We start from the raw sequence: 24951 nt of genomic DNA, 5'->3' as shown, positions 1-24951 counted from the left end.
AGAAATACAAAGTATTATCTGAGGATCTCAAAGCTTTTCACAAGCAATGGTGATATCAGCTCTGTAGTCACAATACACTGTGAAATAGATAAGCATTATCTGAATTGTTCAGGTGAGCAAACTGAGGCACAGAAGTTAAATAACTTGCCCAAGGTCCCACAGCAAGTCAGTGGCAGACTTAGGAACAGCCCACATCTCTTCAATCATAGTCCCATAACTGAGTCATTAGTCCATATTTTCTATGTGCCAAAGACAATTAAACTGTTTAAATTACAGCACATACTTTTACACTGCTTTGTTGCAGCCCAGAATAATATATCTGGAATCTGGGACAAAAGTTTAAATGCATTAAAAGCACACACATGCAGTTAGTTGTATCATTAAGCACCCCCCACCACATGAGTAATATTATAATGTAGTTTTTGAAATACTAGAGTGGTTGAAATGGGTTTGAAGAAAGGATTCATTAAGATAAAGTGCCAGCATCCCACCAGAGGCCAATAAAATTTTTCTATGGAACCCTGTTCAAATTAATTTTTCTTCTTGAAGAACATATCCTGCCTAATTATGTTTGGTATTATCCTCCTTAAGGAATTCGGATTCCTCATTGCTATTAAGGGCGAGGGGAAAAAAGGATATAGAAGAAAGACACTCTAGGCCAGATACACAGCTGGAGTAAGTCATTGGAGCTCAACTGAAGCCAGAGGAGCTATACTCAGTTATAGCTGCTGAGGATCTGGTATATACCTATAAACACAGAGAAAGATACACAGAAAATTGTATAAATATAAAGGGCCAAATGAAGTTATGCCAGTAGAAAATTTAAGTCAATGAAGTTACACTGGCAAAGAATCTGACTGCAAAGCTCTCATGTAAGTTCAAGTCTATAAATGAACCATAGCTGTGTTGAGCTTTCTAGTTTTTTGCTTTCCAGAACTGAAGATAAATATAAGAAAGAGAAGTGTGTTAATTAGACATTTGGCTTTAAAAATCCAGAGGTTAGGCAGCTAACATCTGTACATTCTTTTTGTTCTTGAGTGGCTAGGCAAACAGATACAGTAGTTGCAACCATACTATATATAGATTGCATGCTTAAAGTGTAACAGTGAATGCAATTTGGTGGGCATGACTGATTGCTGGTTAGTTAAGTTGTTTCATCTTGGCTGTTATAAATTATGTATTTGTTTTATATATATTACACACACACACACCTCATGATAGTGGAAGTTTTACAATGACAATGATGGCTGTAGACTGGGCCCAACTGGAAATCCAAGAAGGCCTTAGGTGTTGAACTACCTTTAACTTTAATGAGAGTTGTGCTGAACTCACATAGGCTCCATTGAAAATACCAGCCGCAGACTAGTCTTTTCTATCCTATACAGGTTATTACACCACCCTCCTGAGAAGCACCTTCCTGCAGTGCATTAAGTGACATGACTAACATCAGTCACTGTCACACAAGAAAAATATGGGCAGACACTCTGTAAGGGTCAATACCCATCTCTGTAAAACCACCTGCATTTCATTTAAAAAGTTGCATTGTGAGACAAAAGGAAAGAAGATTAGAGGAATAGGTTAAAAAAAAAAAAGCTTCCTAAGGGCACGGCAGGGGAGTTGATGATATTGTGTCATGTGGACTAAACAAACATAGCAGCAACTAAGCAGAAAACAAGGGACATGGCCGTGGGGAAAAGGACTAACAGGTAAATAGGAAAGGCACATAAGTCCAAGTAAAGAATGCTGTCTGAATCAGCTTTAATTTAAGCAGAGCTCTATGAACAATGGGATTTGGAGCAGATCTGTCAGCTCCACATTCTGTAGGGATTTCCCATTGCCTTAGATGTCGCTGGCCCATGACAGCAACTAGCTCCAGTGCACTGCTATCACAGGCTAATGCATCCAACCCCTTAGCTACCTTGGCCTTATATCCTGCACTACCGCCCCTGGCCCCCGGCCCCAAGTCGTGCACCTATTCTCCATGAGTTTCCCATGCCTTCAGCAGGGATTTTAGACCGCAAAAATTGTCTCCTCTGTCCCTTAGAGGATGGAGGAGTGTTTGGACCCTATGGCTTTGAAGTTGCAGACATTTTGCTTTAGTTTTTACCCTCCAATGTGTTTAATAATTAAAAAAGATAATTCAAAAAGGGATGCCAAGTGTAGACAGTGCTGGTTGTGTTTCAAGGGTTATTTAATAAAAATTACTTTTCTTTCCTTCATATTTATTATTTTACTTTCTTGGAAATAGGAACCGGAAGGATTTGATAAATGGATCAAAAGGTCATTGGACTTCATTTTCTCAGCTTCTGGAGCTGCTCCCGCAACCAGTAGTGAAATGCTATTTTATAATTTCCTAGAGCATTGCTTTTCAGTGAATCACAACAAACATCCTTCCCCTCTTACAGCACCAATGCACTATGAGGACACTTTTCACTCTCTGAAGTGGTAGGCGCACTCATCTATGTCACAGTAGGGTGGTTTATCTAGGAGTTCAGTCCTCTACTCAAATATTAAAAGAGCCTGAACTTTTAAATACAGGCTTAATAGACCTGCCCAACTCAACACAGGGAATATTTTCAGCTGTGGCTTAGCTGTTTAGCAAATGTAGAACATTTAATTACTTATACAACAAGAAGACATTCAGTTTAGGTCCCCAATTGTGATTTCACCCTTCCTCCAAAGCATGCCTGAGAGAGAATGACAGACTTAAGTGATCTGAAATAGCGTGGTAAATCCTGTGATGTGATTCTGCAGTGTGACTCTTGTGAAACTATACCCATTCAACTGAGTTACCCTTGATTTACACTGGTCTGAACAAGATGAAAATTCAGGTCTCCTCTGACAGTCCACTCATCCCCTTGCAATATCAAGGGAGAAGGAGTCCAATTGCAGTTCAGCACCTATGTTTTGGTTCAGGGTCCAACACATACCCTGAACATTATTGAATTATAAATAGTAAATTCCTGGTGGAAACGTAAGCGGAGAAAATGAAGAAAGTGGAAATGCTGTTGGAGGTCCTTATGGGGAAGACAATGGGGGCTTCAAAGGGGAAGCAGGGACTGGAGGCATTTGCAAAGTCAGCTCTCTGACTTTGGGACAAAGTTATTCCACTGCTTGATTTCCCCTTCTGATCTCAGATGCTTTCTTCATCCCACCACTAGGCAAGGGAACCTGTCTCCTAATCAGCCACCTGCTTTAGGCTCCTGAAGCCTAGAGCTCTTCTGGCCAGATGGCTTCTTCCTACGGCGGGACCCTGCAGAGCTCTGGTGCTCCTGAAATGAAACATTCTATGCAGCACCCAGGCAGCCTATGCCTATCATCACCCCATCAGGGAGGGTTTAAATTTAAGATTTATCTCCAGAACAGCGTGTACAACAAATAGCTTTCAGCACATACAATTTGCAAAGTTACCAGTTTATCATGAATAGAGCTATTTGCAGTCTAGTCATATTATAAAATCTTGTAGATAACACAAAGAAGCTGCTCACTTCTCAGTGATGGTGCTTTTGAATTAATTTGAATCCAGATTGCCTCCTGAGTATTGTTTGTTCTAATATGAAACAGTTTATGGTGAGAAATTACAGCGGCATCACTTGAGAGCTCCCTGGAACAGCATATTGCAGTTGAAGTTGAGTCAGCTTTTGCATATTGTACAGCTGTATAGAGCATACCCTGATTTTGTAGGTTAGGTGCTAGATATTGAAATGGATCGCAGATAAGTCATTTTGCCCAGCTAGAATATTTATGAAATGTGCAGCTGTAGGGAAACGAAGAATTCCCGTACCTTCCGACAACGGAAGCAGCATGATGTGAGTGTTGAAAGCCTAGCAGTCTGCCTTAACACATGTGTGCACCCACTTCTCCCATCAACCAGACATTTCCTTCTGGTCTAGCGTTGAATGCGCATCTTCAAAGATTTATACTAGGCTGTTTTAGTTGTACGTTCAGTATTCAGTCACTTACTACATATATAGAGGGCATTACATAGCAAAGAAATTTCCACTGTTACCCTAGGGGCTAAGTGCACTGAGAGTGAGATGTTTCCATAAGGTGGACACATTAGAACTTCATTAATGCACAAACACACATAATTGGTATTCTCCCTTCATCTCTAAAGCAGATTTAATAGCAGAGGCTATAGGAAAGTCTCATTAGTAAGACTTAGCTCCACAACATTGCCAGTATACTCTGAATCATGACCATAAATAATTAAGACCAAACTGTACAAAAAATAAGTAGAGTACATTCTGTGATTATCCTTGCATGTGTGTGTTCACTGTTTAGGGCCTACTCCTGGGAGGTACTGAACACTTGTCATTTCAGCTTAAATCAATGGGACTTGAAGGTCCATAGCATCTCTCAGGATCAGGCCCTTACTTGCTAAGTCTCAAAATTCTGTGAATTGTCAGGGCTTTCCTAGTCATTGGAAGAAATTAACAATGCTTCTCTTTGAGCCAAGTACTTACCAGTATTTACAAACATAGCCTTACAATTGTTATGTAGAGAATCACCCTGTACTGTTGGACCCAGACAGAAGAGTTGCAGCTAGTATAGCATACTTAAGATCTTTTATTTCTTGTTTAATAAAATTAATGAACTTGGTGAGACTTTAGGCTAAATTAATCCCAGGTGTGTTTCCACTGAATATAATCAGTTACACAGGAATTAATCTGGGTGAGTGCAATTATCTCCTCATTAACTCTGAGGAGTTGGGATTAACTTTAGTGTTCAGGGTTAAAGATACACATGTATTTTGTGATGGGAACTCCCAAACCACTAGTACTACAAGGTTAACACTGACCAAAATGTCTGCACCAGAACACACATAGGATACTAAGCAAAATACTGTTATCCCTTTTTACTGGAGCAGTTAGCCAGTTTCTAGGATCTTGTGGGTAGTTTCTGCTAGAAAGAGAAATTGATGGAGGCAGGTATTTCTTGGATGCAGGACTGTGTACTTATGAAGAATATATTAGGAATCAGACAGTTTCTTTGTTCACAGTTCCAAGCCACTTTCCAGCCAGCACTTTATCCAAAAGTATTTTGCTGGCTGGTTTGCTAGTTCTAGTGTTTCTGCTGCTTCTGTCTTACCCATGATACAAAGCTGCAGTCAAGTCAATCCCCAACACTTGCATTTGTTATTAGGCCCCCAGAAAACTCCTTGGACCATATGGCCCATCCATTGCCCAGGCTTTCATGTGGTCTAGTCCTTGAGTGGGAGTTTTCCATTGTTTCAGCTATCAACAAAGGGCACATTTATTCCTTCATTTATCCTGAATGGAAGGTGGCTATCACACCAACACCTTTAACACCCAGAAGAACAATCCCATAAAAAGACCCACTCAGAGGGCTGCATTTGGCAATTTTATACACTTCATACAAGAGGCAACAAGATGACAGAAGTGAATTAGGATCAAAATACTGGTGAAACAGAATATTTCTAGAATATTCCAGGGGTATGGTGAACAGCCACATCACAGTTAGCGCCTCACAGTGATAATCCGGTAGGATTCCCTAAACAGACAAGAAAAGTATGGTTGTAGGCATGATGAAGAGTAGCAGACACAGTACAATTCCCATCCTGACCGCCTGTGGAAATCTCATCATTGACCTCTAGCTCTTAAAAAATTAAACTACAAATTCCCTTAAAACCACAAGGATTGCAGCATGCCTTTCTATGAAACCAAGGCTAACAAGTTAAAAATAAAATGAGTATCCCGACACAAACCCACCCAGCCCACAGAATCCTTAATGGAACACCATTGCACTTAGAGCCGTCTGGGTTGTTTTAACTCATTTGGCTTATCTCTGTAGGAATATACACACGATAGCCACTGGGTTGTTTAAAGCAATTCATCCTTGTTTTTATAACTGTTGTCCACTGTAACTTGATTTTTGCAAGAGCCTACAAAGGGCTTTAGTGGGCCAAAAAAAGAAAAAAAAACCTGATAGGACCCTAGTCCTTAGGCAGGAAAAAAGGAAAGATAGACCTACTTCCCATTCCACCCCCCACAATTTAAACATACAAAATGAAACACACACCCATCCATCTTTTCCAGCCTGCCAGGATCCTGTTATTAAGTTACAGAAGGACCGCTCAGTTCAAAGGTTAGCTAGAGAATCCTGAAACAATTTGTGAGAGCCTTCGCTTTATTTAGAGTACTCATCCAGACTGGACCCCAGTTTAAGAATGCAACAAGTTGAACTGTAATTGCCAAAAATATTGACATCCTTAGAAAGGTAGCTTGCAGTGGTGATGTAGCCATGTTGGTCCCAGAAAGACTTGAAGAAGAGCTCTGTGAAGCTCAAAATCTTGTCTCTCTCACCAGCAGAAGTTGGTCCAATAAAAGATATTACCTCCCCCACCGTATCTCTCTCAGAAATGTAATGTAATTTAACAACTGGACTGTACAAGATATTCTCATCAGTATTAGAAAAGGACCTGGGATGCATCACCATTCAACTCTGAGTCACAGCCAGACTTATAACACTCATAAAAGATACTTTTGCCATATGCTAACCACTACAGGATGATTAAAATGCATGACTCGGTTCACCATCTCAGCTAATATGGTGTTTGTGTGCACATACCGTTAGAATATACATTATTCCTCCTCAACAATTACCCTCCTCAACAATTACCCTCCTCAACAATTCCAATCATCCAGAGTAATTACTTGCATATGATAATTTCTACCCTGCTTGAGAATGTTTAGAGTATAACTTCACTTGGTGTGAGTGCAAATTGTTTCACAGGAACCTAAAAACAAGCACATTTTGCATATAACTAGAGACAAAGCCTAGAAATCAATCAGTCAATAAAAGTAATAAATAAAAGTCCCCCTTTGGCTGCTAGATTTTGTAAGTTCTGTCCAGAATTTTGCCAGCAAGAAGTGAATGTAAATGATGCAAAAGTCACTAGCTAATGCAGGGTTTGCAAAGTTTGTAGTGCAAAAATGTTAACATTAATACATTTTGATTTACGATGAGAAGCAAAGTTTTTAAAAAATAAGTGGGGTGGGTCAGGTGGGAATGCTAGATTTTTCCCCAGTAGGAGAAAAGCTTCACATGAAAATTTTCAAGCCTAGAGTTTCCTCTGAATCATTCAGTGGAGAAGGCGCATAGTTTCCCCATTCCTATCCCTTGTGTGGAGAAGGCAATTGATCCAACTCGCTAAGGACCCGGTATTTAGGTCCCTAAAGATGCAGATAGGCATGTGTTGGGATTTTTCAAGCATACCTTGTCATTGCTCTCTCATCCTTCTGTGAGAGCTCAGGTGTTATCGGAACAGAACTGCTGACTGGGAAAATGTTGACAGGCATTAGCGTTCTCTGTAAAATCACCACGAAGTTGGGGGTGAGGGAGGGAAAGTACAATAATGGGACACTGGCTATTTGCCACACACTAGCTTGGGTTCACTTTCTCTTGAACTCCATCTTTGTGGTGCACCCACAGAAGTGCATAATCAGGGAGATGCCAGGGATTATGTTTCAAAGCCAACACTCCTCCTTGTCCATTTCCTTCACCCAATACCTTTGTGTTCCTAGTACTCACAGAAACAGAGGAAACAACCCAGCCCCATGGCCCATATTTTGCTTTCAGGGTTTGCTAGCTCTAACAAGCACCAATGGTTCAGCAGAATTTGACCTGGCCACCTTTAATTACAGTTTGCATCATTGGTATGGGTGCTATCTGAGAAAGAACTGCAGTCAAACACAGGAATTGTCACACTGGGCTCAGTCCACTGGTCTATCAAGTCTGACAGGATTCAGTACCAGAATATACACTCTCCTCAGCGACAAGAAAAGGAAAACGTAACAGTTACAGTACTTACAAAATGAAAGAGCAAAGTGCAAAATGTCTGCTTTCCGACTGTAGCTGCTTGACCCAATCAAATTTAAAGAGCCAGTCCTACAGAGGCATGCTGAGAGAAGAGGGAAACATTGTAATAGGGAAAGAGATAGTAAGGAGTGGGCAGCCACAAAAAATAGTACTCCTGTGAAAGGGTTGCTTGTGTGTGACGTGCACAACCACTATCTCACATGGGTCAATAAGGGAAGATTTTCCCAATCCCCACATCAGTTACTGGTTTCCTCATGCCCTGAAGCATGAGAGTTTCTATCCCTTCAAAAATAAACAAACGAGTAGATTACAGCTTTTGAAATACACTAGCTTCTGGCTGACACAGTCCCAATTAAGGAAGGTTACTGGCAAATTTGAATCACTGAAGCACAGATGCTTTCAATGCACCAACTTTCTTCTTCTCCAGCTACACAAATAGTCAGCCCTTTCTTCTAAGGTCCTCTATAGCACTGATCACCCTCCTCAGAACAGGTCAACAAGCACTGTGAATTAAGTGATAGTGCCTGGAGCACATATATGGACAGAGAAACTTAATGTTGTGTTTAATGGACCATGCCGCATACATAGAAACCTAGTGGGCACAGCAGAGATAAAACCTGGGACCTTCAGCACCAACTGAGATAAAGAGAACTCCAATAGGTGTATGTATACATAAGATGCAGTAATTTGTTCAAAAGTGGGCCCTTGTTTAATCCTTTTGCTTTAATTCAATTTTCATTTGCTCTGCAATATTAGACCCCAGAGTGCCCATGTAATCACCACAAGCTGAATTCCTGTCGCACTACTACATGCAACCCTAGTTAAAAGCAGGATATAATGCTGATCATTTTAAAATAAAATTAAACAAGAAGTTTAGTCTAACATGGGAGTTAACAGCATTGAGGCAAGAAGCAAACCTAATCATGCAAAAACCCATATTCATTTATTAAACAGTTTCTCTTTTTATATAGAGTCCTGGGGCACAAACACACAGCCAACATCACTCAAAGGAAATGTACAACTTATACAGCTATGAAATAATAATAATGCAAGAGGCTAAAAATACCAGAACCAGAGGCTTCGGACCACACTTAATTGTAATTGTTACTAAACACAACATATTTGCAAAATGATTGTCATGTCCTCTTACCACAAAGGTTCATAACTCTCAAGCCATATAAAAGCCGTGTAGGTATTAAAAACGTTACCCCACAAGTTCCGCTAAAAATGGTTCCCAGTTCACCTTCCAATATTCTGGATGGGCATCTGTAACACAGCTAGCTGATTTGAGAGGCATGTGATTCAGAGGTTAGGGCTAGGACTCAGGAGACCTATTCCCAGCTTGGTCACTGAGAGTGCCTTCTAGGGTTGCCAGTTTTGGTTGGACATATTCCTGGAGGTTTCATCACATGACATAAGCTTCAATTAAATCATAGAATCATAGAATATCAGGGTTGGAAGGGACCTCAGGAGGTCATCTAGGCCAACCCCCTGCTCAAAGCAGGACCAATCCCCAACTAAATCATCCCAGCCAGGGCTCTGTCAAGCCTGACCTTAAAAACCTCTAAGGAAGGAGATTCCACCACCTCCCTAGGTAACGCATTCAAGTGTTTCACCACCCTCCTAGTGAAAACGTTTTTCCTAACATCCAACCTAAACTTCCTCCACTGCAACTTGAGACCATTACTCCCTATGCTGCCATCTGCTACCACTGAGAACAGGCTAGATCCATCCTCTTTGGAATCCCCTTTCAGGTAGTTGAAAGCAGCTATCAAATCCCCCCTCATTCTTCTCTTCCACAGACTAAACAATCCCAGTCCCCTCAGCCTCTCCTCATAAGTCATGTGTTCCAGTCCCCTAATAATTTTTATTGCCCTCCGCTGTACGCTTTCCAATTTTTTCACATCCTTCTTGTAGTGTGGGGTCCAAAACTGGACACAGTACTCCAGATGAGGCCTCACCAATGTCGAATAGAGGGGAACGATCACATCCCTCGATCTGCTAGCAATGCCCCTACTTACACAGCCCAAAATGCCATTGGCCTTCTTGGCAACAAGGGCACACTGTTGACTCATATCCAGCTTCTCGTCCACTGTAACCCCTAGGTCCTTTTCGGCAGAACTGCTGCCTAGCCATTTGGTCCCTAGTCTGTAGTGGTGCATGGGATTCTTCCGTCCTAAGTGCAGGACTCTGCACTTCTGCTTGTTGAACCTCATTTCTTTTGTCCCAATCCTCTAATTTGCCTAGGTCCCTCTGCATGCTATCCCTACCCTCCAGCATATCTACCTCTCCTCCCAGTTTAGTGCCATCTGCAAACTTCCTGAGGGTGCAATCCACGCCACCCGCCAGATCATTAATGGAGATACTGAACAAAACCGGCCCAAGGACTGAAGCCTTGGGGCACTCCACTTGATACTGGCTGCCAACTAGACAGGGAGCCTTGATCACTACCTGTTGAGCCCGACGATCTAGCCAGCTTTCTATCCACCTTATAGTCCATTCATCCAGCTCATACTTCTTTAACTTGATGGCAAGAATACTGTGGGAGACTGTGTCAAAAGCTTTGCTAAAGTCAAGGAATATCACATCCACTGCTTTCCCCTCATCCACAGAGCCAGTTGTCTTGTCATAGAAGGCAATTAGATTAGTCAGGCATGACTTGACCTTGGTGAATCCAGGCTGACTGTTCCTGATCACTTTCCCCTCCTCTAAGTGCTTCAGAATTGATTCCTTGAGGACCTGCTCCATGATTTTTCCAGGGACTGAGGTGAGGCTGACTGGCCTGTAGTTCCCCGGATCCTCCTCCTTCCCTTTTTTAAAGATAGGCACTACATTAGCCTTTTTCCAGTCGTCCGGGACCTCCCCCGATCGCCATGAGTTTTCAAAGATAATGGCCAATGGCTCTGCAATCACATCCACCAACTCCTTTAGCATTCTCGGATGCAGCACATCAGGCCCCATGGACTTGTGCTCGTCCAGCTTTTCTAAATAGTCCCAAACCACTTCTTTCTCCACAGAGGGCTGGTCACCTCCCCCCCATGCTGTGCTGCCCAGTGCAGTAGTCTGGGAGTTGACCTTGTTCGTGAAGATAGAGGCAAAAAAAGCATTGAGTACATTAGCTTTTTCCACATCCTCTGTCACTAGGTTGCCTCCCTCATTCAGTAAGGGGCCCACACTTTCCTTGACTTTCTTCTTGTTGCTAACATACCTGAAGCAACCCTTCTTGTTACTCCTAACATCTCTTTCTAGCTGCAACTCCAAGTGTGATTTGGCCTTCCTGATTTCACTCCTGCATGCCCGAGCAATATATTTATACTCCTCCCTGGTCATTTGTCCAATCTTCCACTTCTTGTAAACTTCTTTTTTGTGTTTAAGATCAGCAAGGATTTCACTGTTAAGCCAAGTTGGTCGCCTGCCATATTTACTATTCTTTCTACACATCGGGATGGTTTGTCCCTGTAACCTCAATAAGGATTCTTTAAAATACAGCCAGCTCTCCTGGACTCCTTTCCCCCTCATGTTATTCTCCCAGGGGATCCTGCCCGTCAGTTCCTGAGGGAGTCAAAGTCTGCTTTTCTGATGTCCAGGGTCTGTATTCTGATGCTTTCCTTTCTTCCTTGTGTCAGGATTCTGAACTCGACCATCTCATGGTCACTGCCTCCCAGGTTCCCATCCACTTTTGCTTCCCCTACTAATTCTTCCTGGTTTGTGAGCAGCAGGTCAAGAAGAGCTCTGCCCCTAGTTGGTTCCTCCAGCAAATTGTCCCGTACACTTTCCAAAAACTTCCTGGATTGTCTGTGCACTGCTGAATTGCTCTCCCAGCAGATATCAGGGTGATTGAAGGCTCCTATGAGAACCAGGGCCTGCGATCTAGTAACTTCCATTAGTTGCCAGAAGAAAGCCTCGTCCACCTCATCCCCCCGGTCCGGTGGTCAATAGCAGACTCCCACCACGACATCACCTTGTTGCTCACACTTCTAAACTTAATCCAGAGACTCTCAGGTTTTTCTGAAGTTTCAGACCGGAGCTCTGAGCAGTCATACTGCTCTCTTACATACAATACAACTCCCGCACCTTTTCTGCCCTGCCTGTCCTTCCTGAACAGTTTATATCCATCCATGACAATACTCCAGTCATGTCAGTTATCCCACCAAGTCTCTGTCATAATTCCTTGACTGCGCCCGGACTTCCAGTTCTCCCTGCTTGTTTCCCAGGCTTCTTGCATTTGTGTATTGGAACTTAAGATAACTCGCTGATCATCCCTCTTTCTCAGTATGAGGCAGGAGCCCTCCCCTCTCGTCCTCTCCTGCTCGTGCTTCCTCCTGGTATCCCACTTCCCCACTTACCTCAGGGCTTTCGTCTCCTTCCCCCGGTGAACCGAGTTTAAAGCCCTCTTCACTAGGTTAGCCAGCCTGCTTGTGAAGATGCTCTTCACTCTCTTTGTTAGGTGGAGCCCATCTCTGCTTAGCACTACTCCTTCTTGAAACACCATCCCATGGTCAAAGAACCCAAAGCAGTCTCTCCAACACCACCTGCATAGCCATTCGTTGACTTCCATGATTCAACAGTCTCTACCCGGGCCTTTTCCTTCCACGGGGAGGATGGACAAGAACACCACTTGAGCCTCAAATTCCTTTATCCTTCTTCCCAGAGCCACGTAGTCTGCAGTGATCCACTCAAGGTCATTCTTGGCAGTATCATTGGTGCCCACATGGAGAAGCAGGAAGGGGTAGCGATCCGAGGGCTTGATGAGTCTCGGCAGTCTCTCCATCACATTGTGAATCCTAGCTCCTGGCAAGCTAATTCCAGGAGACTCTGGGACAATCCTGGAGGGTTGGCAACCATACTGCCTTCCTGAGATGTAAGGGGGAGCATGTTTGTAGATCTATCTAAGGTGCCTCTATGGCCCCAATTACCATAGTATCTGAGCACCTCCCAGTCCTTAATGGATTTATCCTCACAACAGCCCTGTGAGATAGAGTTTTAATGTTTTGCAAAGCACTTCCCCATTGTCTAGGGTTCAAGGTACAGACAAATATTTGTTCCAGGCCTGGTGCAGGAAATCGAAATTAGGGAAAGTCTTTTGGGCCAGGAAGTTGTAATAGGCTGCAGCTGGTCAGGTAAACCTATGCAGCTGTTTCTGTATCAATAACAATTGTGGAGTCTCTGGGTTTCCTAGCAAATAAGGACCAAATATGTCCTTCAAGAGATGCTTAAGCTGCATCTCCTGGATTTAACTTCTTTATATGAACACTTGTTCCACGGTGGTCACATATGAGATTTTTTCAGAACCATTCCCACCTTGCAGGGGTATGAGACAGGGCTGTCCACTCTTGCGTCTGTTGTGTGACCGAGCTCTAGTGCTATCCATACAGCTCAACATATACATGGCACCAGGATAGGCCTAACAGAGCCCAAGATCATGCTTTATGCTGCTGATGCTTGTTCTTGTAGGTAAATCTGAAGATTCTGTTCCTAACCAATTAAATCTAATTAATGCACTTGGCCCTCTTGCAGGATACAAAATAAATTGGGAAAAGTCAGTTTTCTTTAAGTAGAGCTGATTGAAATGTAACCCTTCTGCCCGTCAGAGTTGGCAGCAACAAGGACCGGGTTCAATATCTAGGGGATCCATTCCAATAACACAATGCAAACCGGCTCGAGCCCCCACCCAGTGACCTGGGACAAATATATACCACCCCCGCTGGGCGCCTCCAAGAGGCAATACTTCCCTCTCGCAAGCACATAGTCTGAGTGTAGCAAAAAGCCTTTTAATAACAGAGAGAAACAATGTGGCATTATGTTGGGGAAACACTACCAACAGGATTCATAACACAACCCATGAGCAAAAAAAAACCCACCCCAAGCAAATTGGGGCATGCCCCTTTCCCTTTGGCTCTTGAGTCCAGCAACCCCAAATCACCCAAAGTCCCAAAAGTCCAATGACCCAAAAGTCTCTGTCCCTGGTCAGGGCAGCCCCAGAGTTCGAAAGTTTATCTGCGGAGCTTTACCTCCCAACCTGGGTGGAGATGGGACAGGGGTAAGAGGCACCTTACATGATCTGAAGCTGACCGCCCCACAGCTCCCTAGGCCTTCGCTTCACTCCGCTCCACCAGCCGCCCCACGAACTCCTTCGCTCAGCTCTGCTCCACGGCCCACAAGCAGCTCCCACCGTCCCATGAACTGCTCCACCAGCCGGTCCACAAACTGCTCCGCGTCCCACCAGCAGCTCCCGCCGTCCTACGAACTGCTCCACCAGCCTGTCCACAAGGCACTGCAGCCGTCCCACAAATTGCTTCACAATATATCTTCAGGCTCCCCCACTACTTAACACAACGCTCAGTGATTTCAGCTCTTAGTCACTTCAGCTCTTTGGTGAATTCAGCTTGTAGTGGGGAGCCTCAGTGCTGGTGCACTATTAGCCCAAAGTGAGCTCAGCAGCCTGTAACTAGACTCCTAATGGAATCAAAATTAGCTCTGATATTCCACAGTAGAGAGAGGAGGAAGTGCAAGTAGCATGTAAGGCCCTCACCAAGGGGCCCATGCCACCAAGTATTAATACTTGTCCCCAGCCTCTCTCAATTCACAGAGTTTTGGAACCTATGACCCTTGCCTAGCGAGTGCTACTTAGTTGATGGTGAGTCCCTCCATCATAACAAAAGGCCAAGTACAGTTCCAAGCACAGTTCCCATAATCAGGGTAATAACAATTTATTCTTCCTGCCCCAATAACAGAGACACTGGGGATCCCACAGCAGCCAAAGTGACCATTTGGGCAGCTATGGCCTCATTCTAGGTGGGGTGGGTGTGCCTATGCAAATGAGATCGGCCCCTGAAGTTCTTTTCCACAACTTGCCACACTTCACCACCAGATGTCAGGGTGGAGCTCATCCTGACACTGCTTACAGAAACAAAATTTGTCAAAATCGTTTTGTCAGATTTATTTGAAAATCTCAACTTCTTTTTTCAGGAAGGAAAACCTATTTTTGGACAAGCTCTAACTTTAAGACAGGGAAAGGGAGAGAGAATTTTGAGCTGACATACCTCAGGAGTTGAGAGTAAAGAGTTCAGGCTGATCAAGGCCAGGGAGATGATAGGGGGAAAATGACCATTTTTATTTCTACCATTCAAGCGTTGCATATTTCAGCTTGATTGGGCCTTTTTGGAAGGCCTCCCAGTCAAGCTGATCACTGAGATCTAACTAGTTTAAAAATCAGCTGCTAGGCAGATAAGGAAATCTGAAAAGCATCATCATCACAGCTCCAGACTCAGCCTTCTCTGACTTGATTCCATTAGGGACCAACTTTAAAAGGGGACTAATAACATTAAAAGCTCTTACACAGCCCGGCCCCCAATTGTTTTATCAAGTTCATCAGCATGTCACTCTCTGCTCACATGCCACAATGAAATGATGTAAACTGCCTCTTTGTTCCAAGATGGAGGAGCCAAGCCTCAGGTGACAGAGCCTTCTTACACTATGCCCTGGGCTACTCTCCTCCTTCCTCTGTGTTATGCAGATTCTGTGCAATCATTCAGTTCCAGCCTTATCTATTCCCAATTACATGTGGATTAAATGCTGTGTAGCCATTTTATTACAAGTGCAAATTCACTGCTGTTTAATCTTGCCAATGCTCTATTTCATTTTGATATATTCTGACTGGCTTGCCTGTTAACAGTAGGCTGAAGAATATTAACCATCTGCACACTTGGTTACTAACTGAGACTTTTCTATATGTTAGTTATTTATATTACAGGACTATTAGCGGATATATTCACATCTTTATGTTTATTTTGAGGAAATCAGTTCAGGAAAGATGGTACAGGGAAGTGTAAATTCTACTTTGTACGACCAGCAAAAGCACAGATCCTCAAAGGGATAAACACAACAACAGGCTATAGTGGGTAGCAGTGGGGAATGAGACAACATTAAACAAGAGAAAAAATTACACCTGTAAGGGAAGAAATACAGATTGTTTGCTTCGTGTATTTCTTGTTACAGTTTGTATTTGGGTATTTTATATTTTCAAATGGGCTAGGGACAGTGGGAGAAGACTAAAGCTGGCTGATAGAAGTAAGCTTCGAACTTTGTTGAACTTACACAGATAGGTCTGAACAACAGTCTTGGTCAATGAAACATTAACTGAGTTAAGTTTTCCCCAGTTGGAACTTTAGAGAGAACACCCATAAAACTGCACATCAAAACATTCACCACCAAGCTTTGTCTTTGGTCATTTCTTATCTACAAAGTCAAATTCAGTATAGTAGGTCAGGATTTAAATTTCAGTGACAAGGTACAAAGGAGCAGAATGTGCCAATGTTCTTACAGGATTATGTTGAAGGAGTTCATATGGAAATAGGACAGTAATGGAGAGTCTTATCATGAGGCTGATTTAATACAATGGCACAGCAACCTTTATGTATGCCAAGAATGAAAGTAAATTATAGTAAATTTCTTCCCTGTTGTTTCTTAAATATCTATTTATCTTATAGTGTAGTGTCACTCTTATCTCCCATAATCATCTGCTTAAATTTACCTAATAATATTTTATACATGGCCCATCTAAGACTCTCAGACCCTTAGTGAGCTAATGGGCCAGATCCTCAGCTGGTGCAAACGAGCATCACTCCATTAACTTCAGTGGAACTATGACAATTTCACCAGCTGTAGACCTGGCCTTTTATTTCTCAAAGCTATTACAAGATAAACATACGTTCTTCCCAACCTGCTCTACAAAAACAATCCACATAGTATGGAGGGTCCAAACCCTCTCCTTTTGTGGGGTTTGATTGTATTAATAAAATAAAGAAAGCAGAAATGTAACAAAGATCAGTTCAAACCTCTCCAGGTTTGACTGCTTATGAATTTCTTCTCTCAGGATGACTCCCCCAAAAAGCTGCTTCCGCCACTCCTATATCCATGTGGGATAATGGATCCCCTTCATCAGTGTCTCAGCAGAATGTATTTAACCCTTTCCCAGCAGAATGAACATCTGCTAACAGGGTAGAGAAACCTGTAACAGTAACTTATATATAATCCTCTCTTTTGTGCCCAATTAATTTTATAATGAAATACTGAACATAACCCCTTGTGTATTTCAGTATGACTACAGAAGAGACTCCCTCTCTCTGAGGTTATGTCTGCGTTTCAGCTGGGAGGTGTGGGTCCCAGCTCACATAGATGTACCTGCATTGGCTCTGTTTGAACTACAGCAAATAAATAGCAGTTCAGCACAAGTGGCAGCTTGGACTAGCCACCCACATAGCTACCCAGAGTGTCTGAGTGGGTACGTACCCCAGCAGGTAGTTCTGCTAACGATAGCAGTATAACCCAGGTAGCATGGACTGCGGCTCGGGCTAGCTGCCTGAGTACCTACCTGCCCAGAGCGTCTGAATACATACTTGGGTGGCTTGCCCAAGCTGCCACCTGTGCTACACTGGGCAAGATAAGCATTCATGCACCTATCTCATGTGCAGGGGCCAATGCAGTAGGTGGTCTCTGAGCATTCAAAATCTGGCTGGAGGAGGAGGGTGGTGCAGGGCTTGACATTTGGTTTGAGTTCAAGAAGAGGGCTCTCACCTACTATTACTTCAAGGGGTTTTCTTTTGGAGAAGGTGGGGGTAGGATTATTCCAACCAACACAATGCCGAAAAGCAGGAAATCCATCAGAACAACTGCATTCTCTTTTTCTCAGATTGGGTACTTCAGTATCTTATAATAATACTCATCACTTCTGTGGTGCTCTATAAGTAAGGCTGTATGTCTGTCACAGAGGTCAGTGGGGGCCCTGGGCAGCTAAGATTTAGTCAGGGGTATTTATAGTAAAGATTATGGACAGCTCACAGGCCCGTGATTTTTTTGTTTTTTGCCCGTGACCTGTCCATGACTTTTACTAAAAATACCCATGACTAAATCACAGCCTTATCCATAAGCCAGGGGTGGGGAACCTTTTTCCTATCAGCAGCCACTGGCCCCCAGAAAAAAATCAGTCGTGGGCCACCCACAGGCTCGGGGCTTCCACCACAGTGGGGCGAGCCAGTGCTCATGGTTCCAGCCCTGCGGGGTGGGGGAAGGGTGTGGAGGCTCGGGGCTTCCCCTAGGCTCTGGGGTGGGGCTAGGGATGAGGAGATGGGAGAGGACTCTGGGATGGGGCCAAGGGGTTTGGAGTGAGGGAGGGGGCTCAGGACTGGGGTGCGGGTGGGGATGTGGGGTCTGTGAGGGAGTTAGGGTGTGGCAGGGGGTTCTGACCTGGAGCAGGAGGTTCGGGGTGCGGGCTCTGACAAGGTGTCACTTATCTGAGGTGGCTCCCAGTTGGTGGCACAGCAGGGCTAAGGCAGGTTCCCTGCCTGCCCTGGCTCTGCACTGCTCCTAGAAGTGGACGGCACGTCCGGCCCGTAGGTGTAGGGTCGGCCAGGGGGTTCTGCGTGTTGCATGGCATCTGCAGGCGCTGCCCCCACATCTCCCATTGGTTCCCAGCCAATGAGAACGGTGGAGCTGGCGCTAGGGGCGGGAGCAGCACATGGAGCTTCCCTAATCGCCCCTCCTCCTGGGAGCTGTGTGGGGGTGGGGCAGGAGCTGAGGCTTGGGACTTCTGGCCCACGGTGTGGAGACTTGCCATGGGCCAGATTAAATTAAGCAGCAGGCTGGATCTGGCCCACGGGCCAGAGGTCCCCATCCCTGCTATAAGCCAAACTCCACCCCTTACAAATAGAGTAACTGGAGAAGGATGACTGGCCCATCGGCTGCTCAGGTGAGTATCCTAATCACCAGGCTACAGAATCATTCTCGCTCATGCTCTTTTTCTACCCCAATGACTCTTGAAATATTTATCTACAGAAGAACAGCTTCAACAGGAGAGACTGAGGGAGCACCACATCAGGTATCAGAGCCATCCCTTGGGTATGGCAAATTGGGGCGACTGCTCTGAGCCCCGCGCTTTGTGGTGCCCTGCAGGCTGGTGCAATTGGCCAGCATGGTCAGTCCCAGAAGTGATGGGTTTGTCACTTCTGCCCTGGCCCCCAGGCCCTGCACCCCCTAGGGACAGCCCTGTCGGGTACATCCTATAGCTCAGTAGTTAGAGCACTGCTCCTGAGAGGTTGGAGATCTCTGTTCAATTCCTTTCTTCTGCCTGAGGGGGAGTTTGAACCTGGGTCTCCTACATTGCAGGTGAGTGCTCTAAGCACTGGGTTAAAAATTATAAGGTGCCCAGCACCACCACTCCTCCTTCTCCAGTCACATTTTGAATGGAACTTGATCCAGTAGATGTGCTCAGAGGCTGCCTACTACATTGGGCCCGGCAGGTCATGTATACTGGTGCATTCCTCCTAGGGAATTCTTACCCTGAAAACTTAGGCTCTGAGTGATTTTAGGCACCTACAGGGTTTGGCAGGAGTTTTGTGAATTGCGATGGAGCCTAAATCTGGACTTAAGCACCTTAGTACCTTTGTGAAGCCTATCCATTGTTGCCAAAGATATCAACTGAAAGACAAAAGAAAAACAGATAACTCTAATGAAGAGGAAGAGCAAGTTGAAGAGTGAATCTACATTCACAACTTTAAGAAACATTTAGGCAAAAAATCAAGTCATTTTAAACAGCTTGAGATTTGCCTTGAAAACATTAAATACTGACTTGGCATGAATTATTTTGATTTAAACAGAGTTGATTTTATTTTATTTCATTTAAAATCATATCAGATGTTACTAAAATATCCAAACAGACGCTATATCTTCTCTGTGATACTACGGTACTGTATATTAATAGCATAGTGGGCTGAAATATTAACAATGCCTTTCTCTCAGCATGACTTCATTTAGTTTTGTTCTAAATTGATTTTTGATTTGAAACCAAAACCTAAAGGTTTGATTTAACTCAAGTCAAACTTTTTTTATCCTGCTGGTTTTGCCATCTGTTTTTGAAGCAATTTTTTCGCTGTTCTTTATCATTCATTTGGTTGCATCCTCACTCCTCCATAGTACCAATTTTTAGATTTATGTCCCAGCCTGCTAGGACTGACAACAGGTGCTTCGGGACGAAGGCCCTAGAACTGTTTCATTATGAAGAAGACTAAGCGAAAGTGATTCTCCTCCATTCCCCTTAGGATTCTAGCAGTGTGCAACCAGCACCAGTGGCCATATTTGGACAATGGACTTCATAGTACTCTGATATAATAGTTATATCCTCGTTACCAAATTCCAGGGCCTGCTGTCCTCTAATAAACACTTGTCTTCTGTCTTTGATCCAGGATACATTCACAATTTCCATGTTCACAAGCAAACCAAATAAAAATCATTACTATTCATAAATGTGTGCACAGTTGTAGCAACAAAATCTGAAATTTAATTAATTACAACAGCTTTTTAAACTCTTGGGACTATATGCAAAATTGAGGGGAGGAAAGCTGGAAGTCAGCCAGGTGATGAGGACAGGAGAAGCAGCTGCTCTACAGTATGGTCCTTTCTCCCCCTAATCCCATGGAAGTGGCTCCAAACACCAGGGGAAGCATGCAGAATCACAAAGGCAGGGCTGAGTGATTGCTTCTGTCTGTGGCCTTATTCCCTTATAAACCTGCGGGGATTTCCCAATAAGGTAATTCTGAGCCACCATCTTTCCTTCATGGGTTTCCTTCCAAACACTGAAATGTTCTGAAGGGAGTTTTAGGGCAATCCTTGGGATGGAGCCAATCAGAGCATGACTTCTGGAGAAGGGGCCATCAGGAGCAGGGAGGAGGAAAAGTCCTCTGCCCTTTATGTGTCTCCCAAGGTCAGTTCAAATCTACTGGTGGTGCCTTCCATGGGGGACAGAATCATACAAATGTAAGGCTGGAAAGCACTTCATGGGGTCATATAGTTCAGCTCTCTGCGTAGAGGCAGGACCAAGTAAACCTAGACCATCCCTGACCCATGTTTGTCTCACCTGTTCTTAAAAACCTCCAGTGACAGGGATTCCACACTCTCCCTTGGAAGCCTATTCCAATGCTTAACTATCCATATAGTTAAAGTTTTCCCAATATCTCTGAGTTTAGTATGGCTCACCCCTTCCCCGTCCAGATGGAAGGGTGGGGGCAAACTCTGCCTCCCAACAAAATGATGTGAAATAAACTGTTTCCTGGCCCCTGTGAATTCCTTTTCTCAATCTCAACCCTGATATGGTCTTTATCTTTTTATTTTTACCGGATCTATTGCAACACAACATCTGTTTTCTCTACTGAAAAATTACCCTCTCCTCATATGAATTCATTGAATTCAACATTTGGACCACACACGTTTATGGTACCAGTGGCATGCAAGTAGCACATCCCATCCTTTGGCTTTAATTCTAGCCTTTGTCCTCCAACCTGACTGGTTGCATCCCTGCTGATCACCACCATCATCAGCTATCTCTGGGATCCTGTCTGCCTTCTGGTTCCTGACCTAATTTATCAGCTTCTGGAAGGACATTCTGACCTCTAAGTGTAAACTCCTTCTACAATGAGCTACCAAGGGCAGTTTATTCAAGTTTTCCTGATGAATGATGAAAGACACACTGCCCTCGGATGCACAAACAGATGTTGGTGAAATATTCGGTGTAGCACAGCCACCACATCTCTCAACCATCTGTACTTTCCTGGGCAGTCTGGGCAGAAACAGTGGTCAGTGCAGGCTCAATTGTCCCACCATCTAATATGACTGTCCAGGAGGACTGCATTGGAAAGATATCTTTTAAGCAAAATACTGCTTTAATGAGCTTTGAGAAGGCAAGACCTTAAGTAGGAAGGCAGTTTCTGCCTTAATTACACCATTATTCTCAAATGGTTTTTAAACTGAAGATTGGAATCAGTGGTGGATTAGCCACTGGGCCAACGGTGCCCATGCCTAGGGGCACCGGCCAATTGGGAGACCTCCGGAAAAATGGGAGCTCCCGCTCCCCGCCCCACCCTCCTGCCTGGTGTGGGGTGCCAGGGCTTGCCTTGCTCTGCCTGCTCAGCGCTCGTGCTGGGGAGCTAGAGAAGCCCCTGCACCGCAACCCTGTTCCCCAGCAGGAGCGCTGCGGGGGGACTGCAGGCGGAAGGGGCGGGGAGGGGCCCCCACTTGCTCTGGCCCAGGGCCCCACAAACCCCTAATCCACCTTTGAATGGAATGCATATAAAATTTGGCAAGGTTGCCAGGGGCAACACAGGCTTTGTCCAGTCCATGTGCAACAAAGGCACAGTCCCAACTCCCAATGATTTTAATGGAAATTGGATCATACCCCATTTTCTCTACTCTCCCCTCAAAGAAGAAATCTGTATTTCCACAATAAACTTCAATTTGCTTCAGAACGGGTTCTGAGAAGCACAGAGAAAATTTGAGCAACTCTTTTTCAGTGGAAAAAAAAAAGACATTTAATCTGTGACCTACAGTAAAATGCTGGCTGTAATTCTGACCAAAGGAGATCAGAAAGACTCTGTTTTGCCAAGCTGCAGACTGTTAGAAACCAGCAACTGTGTCAGGTTTATTACTAGAGCTGATCTTATACTAGAAAAATAATTAATTGAATAATTTATTGAATCAAAAAAGTAGAGTTTCTCTCAATACATTCATTTAATAATATTCAATCAGAGCCAGTAAACACCAGTGCTTCTGCACTCTGGAAAATGAACAATTCCTTGCCATAATGCTGTCAACAGAAAATATGAATTACATACATTATTCACAGGCAACTTGATTAACCTCATACAGATGAAATGTTTCAGGTATACCTTAGAATTAAAGAACAAAAAATGCCAACAAAACAAAAAAGTAATTTGCACTTAAGTAATCTAAATCAGAAATTACATCCAATATCACTGGTAATATATGTCAGAACTAAATTATGTTGGAAGATATTTATACTAATAACAAATATATATGAAATTGAAAAACACATTATTTTGCATATCCTAATAGTCTCCTTCATCTTAACAATTTGCATGTAAATAAGGGTTCTTTAAGTGTATTTTAATTGCTACACTACTTCCATAAATACAGAGAGAATTTAAAAGACATATTTATTATTGTGCAGAGAACAAAAAGGTTAATATTCACCAAATAATTACTTAATTTGCATAGTGATTAGACTTATTTGCAATAAAACCATCTTATAAATATATAGAGGGAACACTAAACATTGGGAAGACTGACAAGCAGAATAACAGAAAATGTCATAAAGAAAAGGTGAATTTTCAGGTGAAAGACTTTAAATATGTGCTTTTTAAATATAGCTTTACTGCTAATCTCAGAGTAATAAGCCACATCTTTAAAATATTCAGTGTGTGCTATGTTTGTTAGGCAAAATGCAAATGCAGATGGTAAAAAACCTCTGAAACACCTAACATGATGAGCTCCTTGGGGGCTTTAATTTTTGCAATTACACAATTTAAAATAGCCTCTGAAGCCATTTTTTTTAATTTGTCAAAAATAAATATTGCTTTCTCCGTGCGACCTTGTATGTTAAGCTTTAGCCCTGAAGGAGTATTGACAACCTGTGTAGGAACACTCTTGAATCTCACTATTGCACTGCAAGTTCCCTCTTACCATTTTTCAAGAAATAAATACCCAGTGCTCACTGAAATTCTTGTTCCTGCAAATCTGCCAGAACAGTTAGAACCTTTGCAACTTAAAGAGGCTGGGGCAGATTCTCATTTTCACTGCTGCTGCTTTACATTGCTGCGGAAGTGCAAAGGGGCCCTAAAAGGGGCATAAATTACATTTACGGCCATTTTCAGGACCCTTTACACAGCCAGAGCAGTGTAGAGCAGAAAATGAGAATGTGAACCCATATTTGAATAAGGAACTAAGGGTTAGATTCAGCCTTTAGGCACCACCCTGTGGATGGGGTGATGTCTAGCTGCCTCATGATAGGAGGAACTCTGTGAGCCACACTTCCTCAGCAGCTTCCCTTTATATCAGCCCAGCTGGGGCCATGACTCTGCCTACTCTCTACCCCTCACCACTTTTTTGCACATAGCTCATGCTCTCCTCCATTCCTGCCCATAGAGAGAACCACAATCCAGTGAAGTCGTACCCAGCCACATCACCGGCACAGCTATGTAGGAAAAGGGCGGAGTCTAGCCCCATGTGATTAAACTATGTTTACCTCAAGTAGCAGCAAGGATCAAATGGGGCAGTTAGAGCAGAAACTGTCTCTCACACTCTTGCATGTACCTTTTCTACAGCTGAACTGGGCTCCCACCTTGACATGTCATTTGAATTCATTTTCCTTAATTAGTCTGAAAGTTTCGGATAGCTGTTTCAGTCAAAAAATTGAAGTCATATTTTGAGCTGTGTGAGCAATTCAAATGGGCTACAACACGGCTCCCAAACATGGATATACAACTATCCACTCTGCTGTTACACAAAATGTTAAACTATGGATGCCTCTAACCACATCAGACAACAATGATAGCAAATGGTTATATACACTAGATGTGATCTTAGTTTGTCTCTGTCCTTCTTAATTTCCTCTTAGGAATTATGAAGCAAATTATTGTAAGCGGGCCTGGTTCTTTGCACTTATTCCGGATAATTCCTCCCATGCACTGCTGCATCACTTACAAGTGGTTGAAATGTTCTCATTGCTTGTGCTTTGGATTTAAATTAAGAGACAGGTAAAATGGGGGATGGTTTTGGTTTGGCAAAATCAAACCATAAACGGGATGGTTAGGATTCAGGTCCCATTTTAACTGATCATTTCCAGTTTGGCAGTGCTAGTGATGATGAAGGATACGATCATTTTTGTTGTTGTTCTGGCCAAAGTATCGTTTAGCTTTTGGAGATGAGTGGCAGAACATTATGAAATTCTCGGGTCTGAGCTTCTCTCCCTCTTCTGGTACACACTAGAAGGGTGTGAGAGATGTGTATGTGTCATTTTTCTTTTAGTTTTAGGGTCACTAGCTAATAGGGTATTTATCATGAATGTATTGAGGTGGTAAAAGGCAGGAGGATGTGTCTTTCTTAAACCCATCGGTTGCCAGTGTTGTGTTTTTAATGGTAAGCTTTTGAAAAGTTACGTCATCTGATAAATTGGGTACAGGTCTCGGGCGAGGAATTCCGATGTTCTGCTCTGTGTTGTGCCCCTGAGTCACTGTGGGCAAGTCAACCTACCTGTTTCCTCAC

Source organism: Lepidochelys kempii, chromosome 2 (genome assembly GCF_965140285.1).
Source record: "Lepidochelys kempii isolate rLepKem1 chromosome 2, rLepKem1.hap1, whole genome shotgun sequence".
Classification (NCBI taxonomy): Eukaryota; Metazoa; Chordata; order Testudines; family Cheloniidae; genus Lepidochelys; species Lepidochelys kempii.
This window is presented reverse-complemented; position numbering follows the sequence as displayed.